Source organism: Humulus lupulus, chromosome 9 (genome assembly GCF_963169125.1).
Source record: "Humulus lupulus chromosome 9, drHumLupu1.1, whole genome shotgun sequence".
NCBI lineage: Eukaryota > Viridiplantae > Streptophyta > Magnoliopsida > Rosales > Cannabaceae > Humulus > Humulus lupulus.
The window spans coordinates 103,182,661-103,196,888 of record NC_084801.1 but is presented as its reverse complement, the minus strand read 5'-3'; positions in this window follow the sequence as shown (position 1 = coordinate 103,196,888).

The window sequence follows — 14,228 nt, the reverse complement described above, 5'->3', positions numbered from 1 at the left end:
AGGCCAAACATGTACGCGTCGCTTCACGCTCTCCGTACTCATGGTTGGTTGACTCAGACATTGCCCTTACCTACAACACAGAGCACCCGTGAGCCGAAGCCCAGCAAGAAAACTCATGCAGAACATAACATATGCAATGTATACAGTTTATCATAACAGATGATCCACAAATAAACAAGTCAACCATTAGACTAAGCAAACACGGCCATGCCGCCCCAGAAACCTTACCAAAGCCCTGGGGTATCGGTTCTCACCGTAAGGATAACTCATGTATCCACCGGGCCCTGCCCTGACTATAGCATCCCATGTGCTAGGTGTTACTTCCGGCCCCGCTGCCGTACCCGGCCTACGCCGTTCTCGGCCCTTGCCGTTCAATTTACTATAATCACACATATAGTATAACACAACAACATTCCAACAAATATTAATTCATTTAAGTCTACACCCTAACATGTAATGCAATATAGGACCATGCCCGGCAATCATCTCATCATGCAATATAGGGCTGTGCCCCGCAATCACACTATGGGCCCACGCCCTATCCTACGGGTGATATAGTTTTCTTACCTGTACTCCGAGCCTCCTGATGCACTCACGCCGCGAGCACGGTCCTCTAGCACGAGTCTCTCCAATAACCTAGTCACAACACACAAGAAACACCCTCAACACTAATCAAATCCAAAACCCGCTTCCCGGGACCAATCCCACACTCTCGGGACTCCCAAATCCCTAAAACAATTCATCGGAAACACCCCCCGAACCCCCGGAGCAAAAGCTCATAAATGCAAATTTCCAACCCCTGAAAATGGCCTAGCGCCGCGGCGCTGCCCTATAGCCGCGGCGCCCAGCAAGACAGAAATCCACCCTCGCCTGGACACAGCCTCGCGCCGCGGCGCCTAAGAACAGGGCCGCGGCGCTCCTTCGCGAACCTAGAAAACTGGGTTTTCTCTTGCGTTTCCACCGAGCTAAAACCTTCCCAAATCAAACCAAACCAATACCCAAACCCCAAAATCAATTTCGAACAACAAATAGACCATCTAACAACCCATAAACATCATCAAAGACATCCAAACACACAATCAAATCCCCAAAATCCACATCCTTGATTTCAATTTCAGAAAAATAAAAACTCAAAGTTCAAACTTAAACCATGCTCAAATTTCTTAACCCATAACATAATCAAGCCTTAAATGTGTATAAAATTCCTTACCTCATATGGAGAATCCATCCCTAAGCTTCCTTCATCTCCTAGGTCTCCAATTCAGCTCCTCCACTCATCTTCTTCTTCTTCATGCCCTAGCTTTTCCCTCTCTTTTCTCTTCTCTTCAAACTCTATCAAGACCAAAATGACTAAGCCCCAAACCGTGTACCCCATATAACCCAGCTGCCATTTATCTAATTCCCAACCAAATGACCATTTTGCCCCTCCTTGCCTATCCTTTCCTACCTAAACCTCAAGGGCACTTAAGTCCTTTCATTTCTATTTCATTTCTACCATTTTCTTTCTAAAACTTGTTACTCTCAGCAGTAACTAATGGTTACCCAGGTTACTAAATCTCCAATAACCATTACCCGCTAAATCTCAACTTAACCATAAAATTCCCGAGGTACCCCTAGGCTCCTCCCGAGCCGGGTATAGAAATCCCGTTGTGACTCTTGAGTTAACTAGCTCTCTAGGACCGTCTCGGCACGTGCATCACAATAATAAAACCACACTCACGTGGTACAATTCACAGAATACAATTATCACATATCAATACAGTTATGCCCAACATGGCCAAAATTACAATTACGCCCTTCTAACACGATCCGGGCCTACATGCATACTAATATACGTAGTCATGCATCTCAGATAAACAAATAGCCAAATAACATGCTTTAAATCATAACCATGCATTTAACTCATAAAATCACACATAAATCCCAACCTGCCCTCCTGGCACACTAATCAAGGCCCTTAAGCCTTATTAGCGATTTTGGGTCGTTACATTTATTGAGAAATTAAGCAATTTTTGATGAATAGTTTTATAAAAGAAATATTTAAAACCCTAGAACCTGCCAGCAGCTTTAAAAACGTTATATGATTCAGTCAAAGCTGTTTACCCAATTCAAATTAAGCTGAAAAAGTGCAATTACATGTATAATATTTCAGCGTATGCCGATATATCACAGCTATAGGGGCGATATATCGCCACACGGGGAATACGACAACATGTGAACTTCACACAAACGCATCGACGAACACTCAGGGCATAAGCCCAGGCGATATATCGCCTATAATGGGCGATATATTAGCCCTAGGGAAATTTTTTCAAATGATTTTGAAACCGAGCTCATTTTATTCCTTAACCTCTTAGCAAGCCTCTGAACGTTTTGACCGAGTCTTAAGCTTCTGCTGAACGAATATTCAAATGTTTTTCAAGTAATATTCATTATTTTTATTTAAGCGAAAAGAAGATCTTTACACTCCTTGAACTCTATAAAGAGGACCTAGTACCCAGCCATTTCTCTCATTCTTCAAGCTGTGTTCAGAGCCTTCAAGCTGCTAGATTTACTATTGAGTGATAAACACTTGGGTTGGGTTATAAGCTTTATCATTTTAAGCTTTATAAACACTTGTGAAGTAAGATAATAGTGTGTTTTTCTAGATCAAGGTGTAGTTCGGTTCTAGTACATTCAAAGGTATTCCTAATCTTAAGTTCATTTCAGTTTAATTCTTTAGTTTTCTTTAGTTTTCATTCAGATCCTAACTCATTTTTTAAAACTCTTAGTTAGGTATTTAAGTTCTTTGAACATAAGGTTTCTTCTCGGTAAGTTCTTCTTCTCGGTGGTTTTGTTAATTTCTTTATCATCTCTTTCTTTTAGAAATACTCACCTTCTTATTATTGGTTTTAGGAGTGTTCCAAATCCCGTCCTTGTTCTCAAATCCCGGTATTGGTAAGGAAAATAGGATAGAATTTATATGTTTATATGACATGTTATGCTATCTTATGTTATGCTATCTTATGTTATGTTACATTATGTATAGTATGTGTATAGACCTTGGGCATACGACTTGTATAGCTAACAAGCCCCAATAAATTATGGGCATACGACTTACGTAGCTACCCAGCCCCACCAATCTATTGGGCATGACTTGTTTAGTTTACAAGCCCCAAGTAGTATAATGGCCATTGTAGTAGTATATGACATATGTTATATGTTTATGTTTGATGTTATTAGTAGATTTTCCTTGCTGGGCATTAGGCTCATTCCTTTATTTTTATGTATGCAGGAAAATAGTTTTGGCGGCGGAAGGATTCTTGGCAGCTTGGGGTTATGTATGGAGGAAGAATAGATTCATTGGACTGCATGAACGATTCGAGGACAACATTATTTTTAGTATTTTTAATTATGTTTCTATGTATTTTCCGCACTTGGTTTTGTAAACAATTTTAATTAAGTTAAAGTTATCTTTTATTTTTCAAACAATGGGATCCCATGCCCCGATTTATGTATTTCCACATTTTCTCAAAGTTTTTAATAAAGTTATGATTGTTTCGTATGTATGTTTTCTTAAGAATACTGTCTATATATAGTCGTTTAATGGTCCAAAGTCTAAGAATTAGTTGGGTCATTACACTGAGTATCTTCATAGCGAGGTTTTTCCCTTTAGCGTGGCCTCCACAAAATCCATCGTGGACCTCCTTTAGAATAGCTCGAGATTCACTGGGAAATACTCATTTGAGTAAAGGCGTGCATTCTCCTCTTTAATATAATATTCCATTGACCAGGATATATGTTGGGATTTTGTATAACCACCTGCGTGTATCCTTGCGATCTTTTGACAATCTCCCCGAAGTAAGATACTTGATGTTAGGAGTCCTCTAGGTTGACCCTAATTGTATTAGTTTGATAACTATGTATTTTTCTTCAATGCTCATCTTTCCAAGGAATTCAACTATGACCACATTCAACGTGTCTGCTTTCTTGGTTGTTGCCAGCCGAGCTAGGGCATCTGTGTCAGTGTTTTGCTCGCTAGGTACTAGTTCTACGGAATAGAAATCAAATTCTGATAACTCCCCCTTCACTTTTGCTAAATATGTTGCCATTTTGATTACATGAGCTTGGTATTTTCCCAAAACTTTATTTAACACAAGCTGAGAATCGTTGTAGCATTGTATGGCCTTTGCCTTCAATTTCTTAGCCACTTGAATCCCAGCCAATAAGGCCTCATATTTGGCTTCATTGTTTGAAGCACTAAATCTAATCCTTAGATATGAATGGAATCCATGTCCTTTAGGAGTGATCAATGCGATCCCAACTCCAGAACCATGCTAATTGGAAGATCCATCCAAGAACAGTTTCTATAATTTTTGCACTAGTTCTCTCAACGGTTTTTCTTGAAAACCTGTGCATTTGGCTACAAAATTTGCAAGAGCTTGCGCTTTGATCGTAAGTAATTGTTTATAGATTATCTCGAACTAACTGAGTAATATGGCCCACTGCAGAAGTCGTCTCGATGTCTCAAGTTTTTGCAAAACCTTCCTTAAAGCCTGATTAGTTAAGACGTGTATAATATGAGATTGAAAGTACGACCTTAATTTCCTTGAGGATAGAACTAGAAAAAATGCGAGCTTTTCCATTCAGGGATATCGAGCTTCCACTCCCAAGATTCGTTTGCTAGTGTAATAAACCAGTTTCTGAGATATGTCCTCCTCTCGAACTAGGGCTGCACTAATTGCGTTCTCTGTTACAGCCAAATAGAGATATAAAATTTCTCCATAGACAGGCTTAGACAATATTGGTGGTTCAGCTAGGTGTTTTTTCAAATCTTGGAAAGCATGCTCGCATTCCTTATTCCATTCAAACTTTCTTATTTCCCCTTAGTAGGTTGTACAATCGGAGGCACTTGTCAGTTGACTTCGAAACAAAACGATTTAAAGTTGTTATTCTCCCAGTTAAGCTTTGAACATCTTTACATAATCTGGGAGAAGGCATATAGTGCAGGGACTTTATTTTGTCAAGATTAGCTTCAATCTCTCTTGAATTTACAATAAAGCCTAAGAACTTTCCCAACGAGACTCCATAGGTGCACTTCTGAGGATTTAATTTCATGTCATAGGTCCTTAGCACAGTGAAACATTCTTCCAGGTTGGTCACATGGTTATTGGCTATTTTAGACTTGCTAGGATGTCATCCACATACACTTCCATGTTACAACCGATCTAGATGATGAAAATTTTGACCATCAGTCTCTGATATGTAGTTCCAGCATTCTTCATCCCAAATGGCATCATATTGTAGAAATATACATTATGCTCAGGTATGAAGCTCGTGTGTTCATTCTCGGTATGATTCATGAGGATCTGGTTTTATCCATAATATGCATCCATGAAATACATGAGCTCGTGTCTCGCAGTCGCATCCACTGATCGATCATGGGCAAAGGAAAACAATCCTTTGGGAAAGCTTTATTCAGATTGAAGATGTAACGCCCCAATTTCATAGGACATTTATTTTTTGATCAAGAAGAAAGATATACTTCATTGAACAAACAAGCATATACAAACAAGGGTAAACCGCCCAAACAACAGCCAAGAAACAGCCAACCAAGTTCCAAACCTCACTCTACATACATTGAAGCTTCCTTATGAAAAGCTTGAGATGAGGTAAAACCTTCCTACTATGAACATTGTATAATCTATATTTGACTAAAGTAATCACTTCTTTTGCTATACAGTTAGCTGTCAAAGAGAACCCATCAAAAATGCATCTATTCCTATTCCTCCATATATGATATATCACTGCTGCTAGAACCATATTCAGAATAATGTCCAAACTATCATTTTGCCCAACACTGAGCCAGACAGTCCAATCCGAAAACTTGGTGGCCCAAGCTTGAAATCCAAGCCAAGAAAAAATACAAGATAAGACCCTCTTGGAAAAACAGCAGTCAAAGAATAAATGGTGATGACTTTCTAATTGGTCTTCACAAACTGGGCAGTATTGGCTATTCAGAAAAATGTTAGACTTAGCCAAATTATCTCTAGTTACGAGGTAAGAGTTGACCACCATCCATAATAAGAAACAGTGCTTAGGGAGGATAGTTCGACACCAGACTGCGTTCTTATAAGCCACAAGGTGCTGGTTTGTTGAGCTGTTATACATCTTGGACGACTTGAATTTCCCAGAAATGCCAGCAGCAATCACCTCTCTTTCACTAAACTTGTTCCTTAAATGGCAGAGTTTCTGCCAATACCAGCTGCTATCCTGTTTCAGAACATAGTTCCAAAAGTTAACTCCCTTCAGGTAAACATGCTGGACCCATTTGACCCAAAGTATGTCCTGTTTAGCTGAGACAGCCCAAACATATTTAGCTAGCATCGCTCTATTCCAGCTAGCCCCATCTCTGAGCCCGAGCCCTCCTTACGCCTTAGGAAGGCATACCTGCTGCCAAGACGCTAAATGGAGTTTACTACGAGTCCCCGAGGCCCCCTCAAAGGAACATTCTACACAGTTTCTCAACCTCCTTGACTATACTTTGAGGCAATATAAACACATTCATCCAATAGTTTCTCAAGCCAAAAAGGACAGTGTGAATGAGCAATAATCGGCCAGCATAGGATAAATGCCTGCTAGACCAAGAAAACAGCTTAGTTCTTATTTTGTGAACTATAATCTCACAGTCCGCATGCTTCCATTTAGTTGGCCTCATAGGAACCCCAAGATAATGAAGGGGAAAACTCCCCTCAGGAAGTTGAATGGCCTGAATTATCTCTCTTCTATCCGCTGCACTAACTCCTCCAAAATAGATATGAGACTTCTTGGCATTAATTGACAGCCCAGAAGCTTCACTAAACTTCCCTAGAGTATCCTTAAGAACATTAACAGCCGCAAGAGAGCCTTTGCAAAACAGAATAATATCATCTGTGAAACACAAGTTAAGAAGCTTTAGGCTCTTACACATAGCGTGAAACCGAAATAATGGAGACCTGGCAGCCAATTGAAAACTTCTTGTCATATATTCCATGATGAGCACAAAGAGAAGAGGGGACATAGGATCCCCTTGGCGTAAGCCCTTTCCCCCCTTAAATCTACTATGAACTCGACAATTTATCAATAAAGAATAGGTAGTGTTCCTAATACAAGTCATAACCCAGCCAATAAACTTCATAGGAAAACAGTAAGACTTCAAGAGATTTTCCAAAAATTTCCAGTCAACAGTGTCATAAGCCTTACTAAGGTCAATCTTAATTGCACAGCGAGGAGAAGTAATAGCCCTTCCATAATTCTTGATTAGATCTTGAAGAATCATTATATTACGAGCAATCGACCTACCTCGAACAAACGCACCTTGATTTGATTGAATAAGAGAAGGAAGCACCACTGCCAGCCGAGAACATAACAATTTAGCCATTACTTTATAAAGGGTCGAACAGCAAGCAATAGGCCTGTAATCTAAGGCCCTAGTTGGATTAGGAACCTTTGGAATCAATGACAAAGTAGTTTCATGAAGCCCATTAGGAAATTGGCCTGTAGAGAAACCATGTGTGATTGCTGAGCATATATCCTTCCAAAGAAATTTGAAGAAACCTGAACCATATCCATCTAGACCAGGCGATTTTGTGTTAGGGATACTAAACAATGCAGCTTTTATTTCCTTGTTGGAAAAGGGTTTTAAAAGATAGAGCTGCTGCTCAACTGAAAGCTTAGAGCCCAAAGCTATACAATGCAGGTCAACTGTTCCAGTAGCAGAACTAGGACTACCAAGATGGCTCTTGAAATGATCAACAATATGGGCCACCACCTCCTTAAAATCATCTATCAGCAGACCATGATCATTAATATAAGAAACTATAGTGTTCTCTGCTTTTCGCTTCTTCAAATAGTCATGAAAGTATGAGGAATTCATATCGCCCTTCCTAATCCAGTTTATCTTACTACGTTGAGCAAGAAAACTATGATACATTTGTTCTTGTTGATGAAACTCAGATGCCCTCTCCTTCACTGCCTCTTGCAACTTGAGATCTTGAGGATTCTCTTGGGCTTGAAATTGAGCATCTTGATAGGCCACCATAGTCGACTGATAACTAAACCCTACATCTCCAATACAGTCCTGGTTAAACGTCTTAAGCCTATGCTTCAATCTCACAAGCCTGATATAAATTACTCTCAAACCAGAAACTTTAACAGGGGCCCTCCAACTGCTCAAGACTACCTGGTTAAACTCTGGATGGCCAGACCAGAAATTATAATATCTGAACAGTTTGATTCCCATAGCCTCCATGGGGATGTTAGACACTATACAGGAACAATGATCGAAGACCACCTCCCATCTAAATATAGCCAAAGACTGAGGAAACATGTCCAACCATTCCTCATTCATTAACACATGATCTATCTTTGAGTAGATCCTAGCTAAGCCATCTTGGTTATTTGTCCAAGGAAAATAAGAACCAATACTCTTAAGAGCCTCAATTTTAGCATTAGTAAGCCACCCTAGGGGATCAACCAACTCAATACTAGAAATAGGTATACCACCAGACCTATCTACAACAGAAAAAGGGCATTAAAATCCCCTAAAACTATCCAAGCTTTGACTGAAAGCGATATGCGAGTTAAATCATTCCATAGGCTTCTTCTATTCTCTGCTAAATTGTAACCATAGACAAAAGTGACATGGAATACACTCCTGTGGCCTACCAAGTTGATCTGGCAGTGAACCAGCTGAGGAGACTCCTCCAAAACAGTCAATCTCGCTATCCCCTTCCTCCAAATTATTAACAGTCTACCCTCTATGACCGGGCTAGAGTAAAATTCCCAATTAGGAAATTTATGCTCCATGAACTCACCAATTTTATTCCCACGCAATTTAGTTCCAACAGACCACTAATTCCAATCTTATTCCTTCTATACACATCATGGACTGAACTTTGTTTATTCACACTATTCAGCCCCCTTATATTCCAACTCAGAATAGAGCACTTATCCATTAGATGAACTACCTCCAAGATGCCCAATCTTACTACCCTTTTCCTGTTCCTGAAGAACAACAAACTGGTTGATCTATTTTTGAGTCTCTACAACCAGGTTAGAGTTACCACCTACTATGTGACCCTGTCTACTCTGAGTAGCAACACGCCTAGGAGTTTGCCAAGTCGCTTCACTGTTCCTCTCCTTAACCGGACCTGGATTGGCCTCCCCTGGTAGATAACAATATCTAAGTTGTCTAAGTAATCCTTAAACACCTGATTCATTAAATCCATAAACGTGGCTGGGGCGTTGGTAAGTCCAAAGGATATTACTAAGAATTCGTAATCCCCGTATCTTGTTCGAAAAGCCATTTTTGGAATATCTTCTTCATTAATCCTTAATTGATGATATCTCGAACGAAGATCTATCTTTGAAAAGACTGACTTCCCTTGAAGTTGATCAAATTAGTCATCTATCCTTGGCAAAGGATGCTTATTCTTGATCGTTACCTTATTGATTTCTCTATAGTCTATACACATCCTCATAGAACCTTCTTTCTTCTTCATGAACAACACCGGGGCTTCCCATGGAGAATGGCTTGGCCGAATGAACCCTATATCTAGTAACTCTTGCAGTTGGCTCTTCAGAACCTTTAACTCCATTGGTGCATGTTTAACGCCCAAATCGTGACAACCATTAAGTGGTGGTTGTAGTATAGATCAGGCTGTCGATCCACAAGGAGGTAACCTAAAACCAAAAGATTAGTAGAAAATAACACAAAAAGTTAGTAACATAATATAAAAAATGGAAATGGAAAGACACTTGAGATTTTGGTATTTTCTTTTTGGTGAAGTCATAAAATGAGATAAGTGAAATAAAAGTAAGGGTAATCAAGAGTTTGAGAAATAGAAAGGTTTCAAGAATCATCCATATGCTTGTTTAGTTACTTGGTTACTTGATTTACAAAAATGCACAAGTAAATAGTTCACATCCCAACATTTACTTGGAAAATCTAATATTAAAGTCCATATTCTTTTCTAACAAAAGTCCATTTGAGTTATAAAGTTATTTACTTTAAAAGCACAATGTTATTCTTATGAGAAATCTAAAAATGACAAAATACCCAAGGGAAATAATGCAATAGAAGATTAGACATAAAATTATGTGTCAATATTACTTTTACTAATGATTCAGGCGGATAGAAAGAGCATGACTAATCCTATATACTATTAGCACATGTAAATAAAGATAGCAAAATAGAGATGGGGATGAAAGAACATAAGTAACTCAAATACATTACATTAAGAACATAGTAACTCAAAGTAGCAAAATAACATCACTAGCATATGGAATCATCCCTAACCTTCCTAGGAAGATTAAGCCATTATGCTCATGATTCTCCTAAAATTCTAAGAAGAAAATATGAGAAGAAAGTGAGTAGAAATTTTGCTATAGTTTCTTTACTCTCAAAATTACATACCTATTGAAAGAAAGAGTCCCTATTTATAGAGGGAGAAAAGTACTAAAATGAAATTAAACAACAAATGGGGTTTACATAATAAATCTCAAATATTAATAATAAAATATGATTTTTCTTTTTAAATCAAATCTTATTATTAATATTAACCTAGCTATTTTGGTGACTGGTCAATTTTCTCTTTTTATAAAATACCAAAAAGATTGAGCTTTGAAACTCAAAATAGCAATATGCAAGGCCCAATACCCAAAAAACATGGGCTGAAGGTGGCTGGTGGCAAAGGTGGGTTTTGACCCATTTCCAGCCAATGGGGTGGCGCCACGTGGGCAGGCTGGCTGAAGAAAAAGGGCTGGTTTGACCGGTCAACGCAGGCTGGAGAAGGGGGAGCTCTCGCGGGTCTTCGGGTCGAGGGGTCAGGGCTCCATGTGGGTCACGCAGGTCACCAGGCTGGGTTGCTGAAGCTCGTGGACGGGTGGCGCGCTGGGGAGGAGACGGGTTGGCTTCAATGGGCTTGGGGAGGAGACGGGCCTGGGCTTCTCCTTCGGATTGGGCCCCTTTGTTTCATGAAAAATGCCATTTTCTATTCTCTTTTTTTTTTTTTTAGATTTATTTGTTTTATTTTCTCTTCATTTCAAAGTGCCAAAATACAACTTTAATTCTTACAAAATAACAATAAATTAAGTCCTAATCAAATATTTTCATTTATAAAATAAATCATTTTAATTCCATGAAAATATTAATTAAAACATAATTTATTTTAACTATTAAAATCAATAAAAGTGTATTTTTCACCACTAATTAGTGTCATCCAATACGGTGCTTTCGAAACAGGTATAGTCTCTGGTGCTAACTCAATGGTGAACTCGATTTCTTGACGGGGAGGTAAGCCTAGTAGATCCTCAGGAAACACGTCCAGAAACTCTCGTACTACTTTCGTTTCCTTTGGATTTTGTACTGCCTCCTTAAGTATATCAATTATTTTTGCTAAAAACCCCATGCACCCTTCTTGTAGCATTTCATTTGCCTTCAATGTTGTGATGATTGGGATTCTTGGTCCAGTAATTATTCCTATGAACATGAAAAACTCCTCTCCTTCTGGCTTGAACTTTACCATCTTCTTCTTGCAGTCGATTGTTGCTCCATACTTAGCTAACCAATTCATTCCAAGGATTACATCAAAGTCTGTCATTCTAAGTACAAATAGGTCTACAAATAGCTCCCTATTGTCCACCCACATTGGCAAGGCCCTAATCCATCTTCTAGTTATTACCACCTCCTAGTTGGTAGTATGGTCCTAAATCCTACTGCATTTAATTCACTTGGTCTAATAAACTTGTCCACTATCCTATCAACAACATAAGAATCAGTGTCGCCTGAATCTATCATGTATCAATATTACTTTTTTATTTTTTTTTGTTAAACTTGTTCCCAGGTAGATTTGGAGGTTTTTGGGTGATCTCCAACGCCTTACTAGAACTCCCCGAGGTTACTGAGTAAGTATGGTGGCACAAGTTAAACCTTTTCGACCAAACAGCCTTTAAGCAGAGTGAAATTGCTTATTTTGACAAAACAAGCTTGGTTTTCTTTTAGTAATAAGTTCAACAATGTAATAGTGCAAAGGTATATGCTCGAAATGTTCACAGGCTAATTGGGAAGGTTGCCAAGGTACCGCTTTAGACCCACACTTGCCTAGGCAGAACTTCCCGAGGTTCCCAGGTAAGTGTGGAGGGTAACGCTATCACAAACCTTATTTAGCAACCAATCTTTCTAGACTGAACAATATTGGTTTCTACTATTTGTAATATTACACAATTGTTCCCAATACTAAGTGTTTTATGATTGAATTTTTATGAACAATTTTATGTTGTTTTTTTTTTTTTTGAAAACCTAAATTCTAAGAAAAACTAAGGCAAAGAAAAAGAAAAGCCTAAACTAAGCAACAAAATAAAAAAAATAAAAAAAAGAGAATTAAAGTGAAGATGGAATAACAAGCTTAATCTTTTTTTTTTTCAAATATGCATTAAACTAAATAAAATAGAATAGAAATTAAGAAAGAGAAATGGAGTAAGAATTAGCTAAAAACATAATTATATAAATAAATATGGTTCTTTTTTTAACCAAAAGAAAGGAAAATGAAAAAAATAAAAATAAAAATAATATAAGAATAAATATATATAAATAATATTTTTGTTTTTTTATAGATATGTATATATATATATGAATATTTATATATATATTTTTTACCGAAAAAGAAAAAGAAAGTAAGAGAAAAAGAAAAAAAATATATAAATAACTATTTTTTAAATTTTTAGTTAGTTTTCTTTTAATAATAATAATCAAATTAACTAAAAATTAGTAAATAAAAAAAAACTATACTAACACAATTATTATACCAACAAAATACAAATAAAGTTACTATCATTTTGGTAAAAATTTCACTAAATCTTTGAAAAATACCTCCCCGGCAACGACGCTAAAATTTGTTTAACGCCCAAATCGTGACAACCACGAAGCGGTAGTTGTAGTATAGATCACGCGGTCGATTCACAAAGAGGTAACCTAAAACCAAAAGATTAGTAGAAAATAATACAAAAAGTTAATAACATAAAATAAAAAATGGAAATGGAAATAGACTTGAGATTTTGGTATTGTCTTTTTGATGAAGTGATAAAAGGAGATAAGTGAAATAAATGTAAGGGTAATCAAGAGTTTGAGAAATAAAAAGGTTTCAAGAATCATCAATATGCTTGTTTAGTTACTTGGTTACTTGATTTACAAAATTGCACAAGTAAATAGTTCACATCCCAACATTTACTTGGAAAATCTAACATTAAAGTCCATATTCTTTTCTATCAAAAGTCCATTTGAGTTATAAAGTTCTTTACTTTAAAAGCACAATGTTATGAAAAATCTAAAAATGACAAAATACCCAAGGACAATAATGCAATAGAAGATTAGGCATAAAATTATGTATCAATATTACTTTTACTAATTAGAAGCACATAGAAAGAGCATGACTAATCCTATATACTATTAGAACAAGTAAATAAAGATAGCAAAATAGAGAAGGGGATGAAAGAACATAAATAACTCAAATACATTAAATTAAGAATATAGTAACTCAAAGTAGCAAAATAACATCACTAGCATATGGAATCTTCCCTAACCTTCCTAGGAATATTAGGCCATTATGCTCATGATTCTCATAAAATTCTAAGAAGAAAATATGAGAAGAAAATGAGTAGAAATTTTGCTATAGTTTCTTTACTCTCAAAATTACATACCTATTGAAAGAAAGAGTCCTTATTTATAGAGGGAGAAAATGACTAAAAAGAAATTAAACAACAAATGAGGTGCACGTAGCAAATCTGAAATATTAATAATAAAATATGATTTATTTGAAAAATCAAATCTTATTATTAATATTAACCTAGCTATTTTGGTGAATGGTCAATTTACTCTTTTTCTAAAACACCAAAAAAATTGAGCTTTCAAACTCAAAATTGCAATATGCAAGGCCCAATACCCACAAAACATGGGTAGAAGGTGGCTAGTGAAAGAGGTAGGGTTTGACCCATTTCCAGCCAATGGGGAGGTGCCACGTTGGCAGGCTGGCTAAAGGAAAAGGGTTGGTTTGACCGATCAACGCAGGCTGGAGAAGGGGGAGCTCTCGTGGGTCGTCGGGTCGAGGGGCCGGGGCTCCATGTGGGTCACACGGGTTGCCAGGCTGGGGTGTTGTAGCTCGCGGAAAGGTGGCGCGCTGGGGCGCGGACAGGTGGCTCGCTGGGGAGGAGAC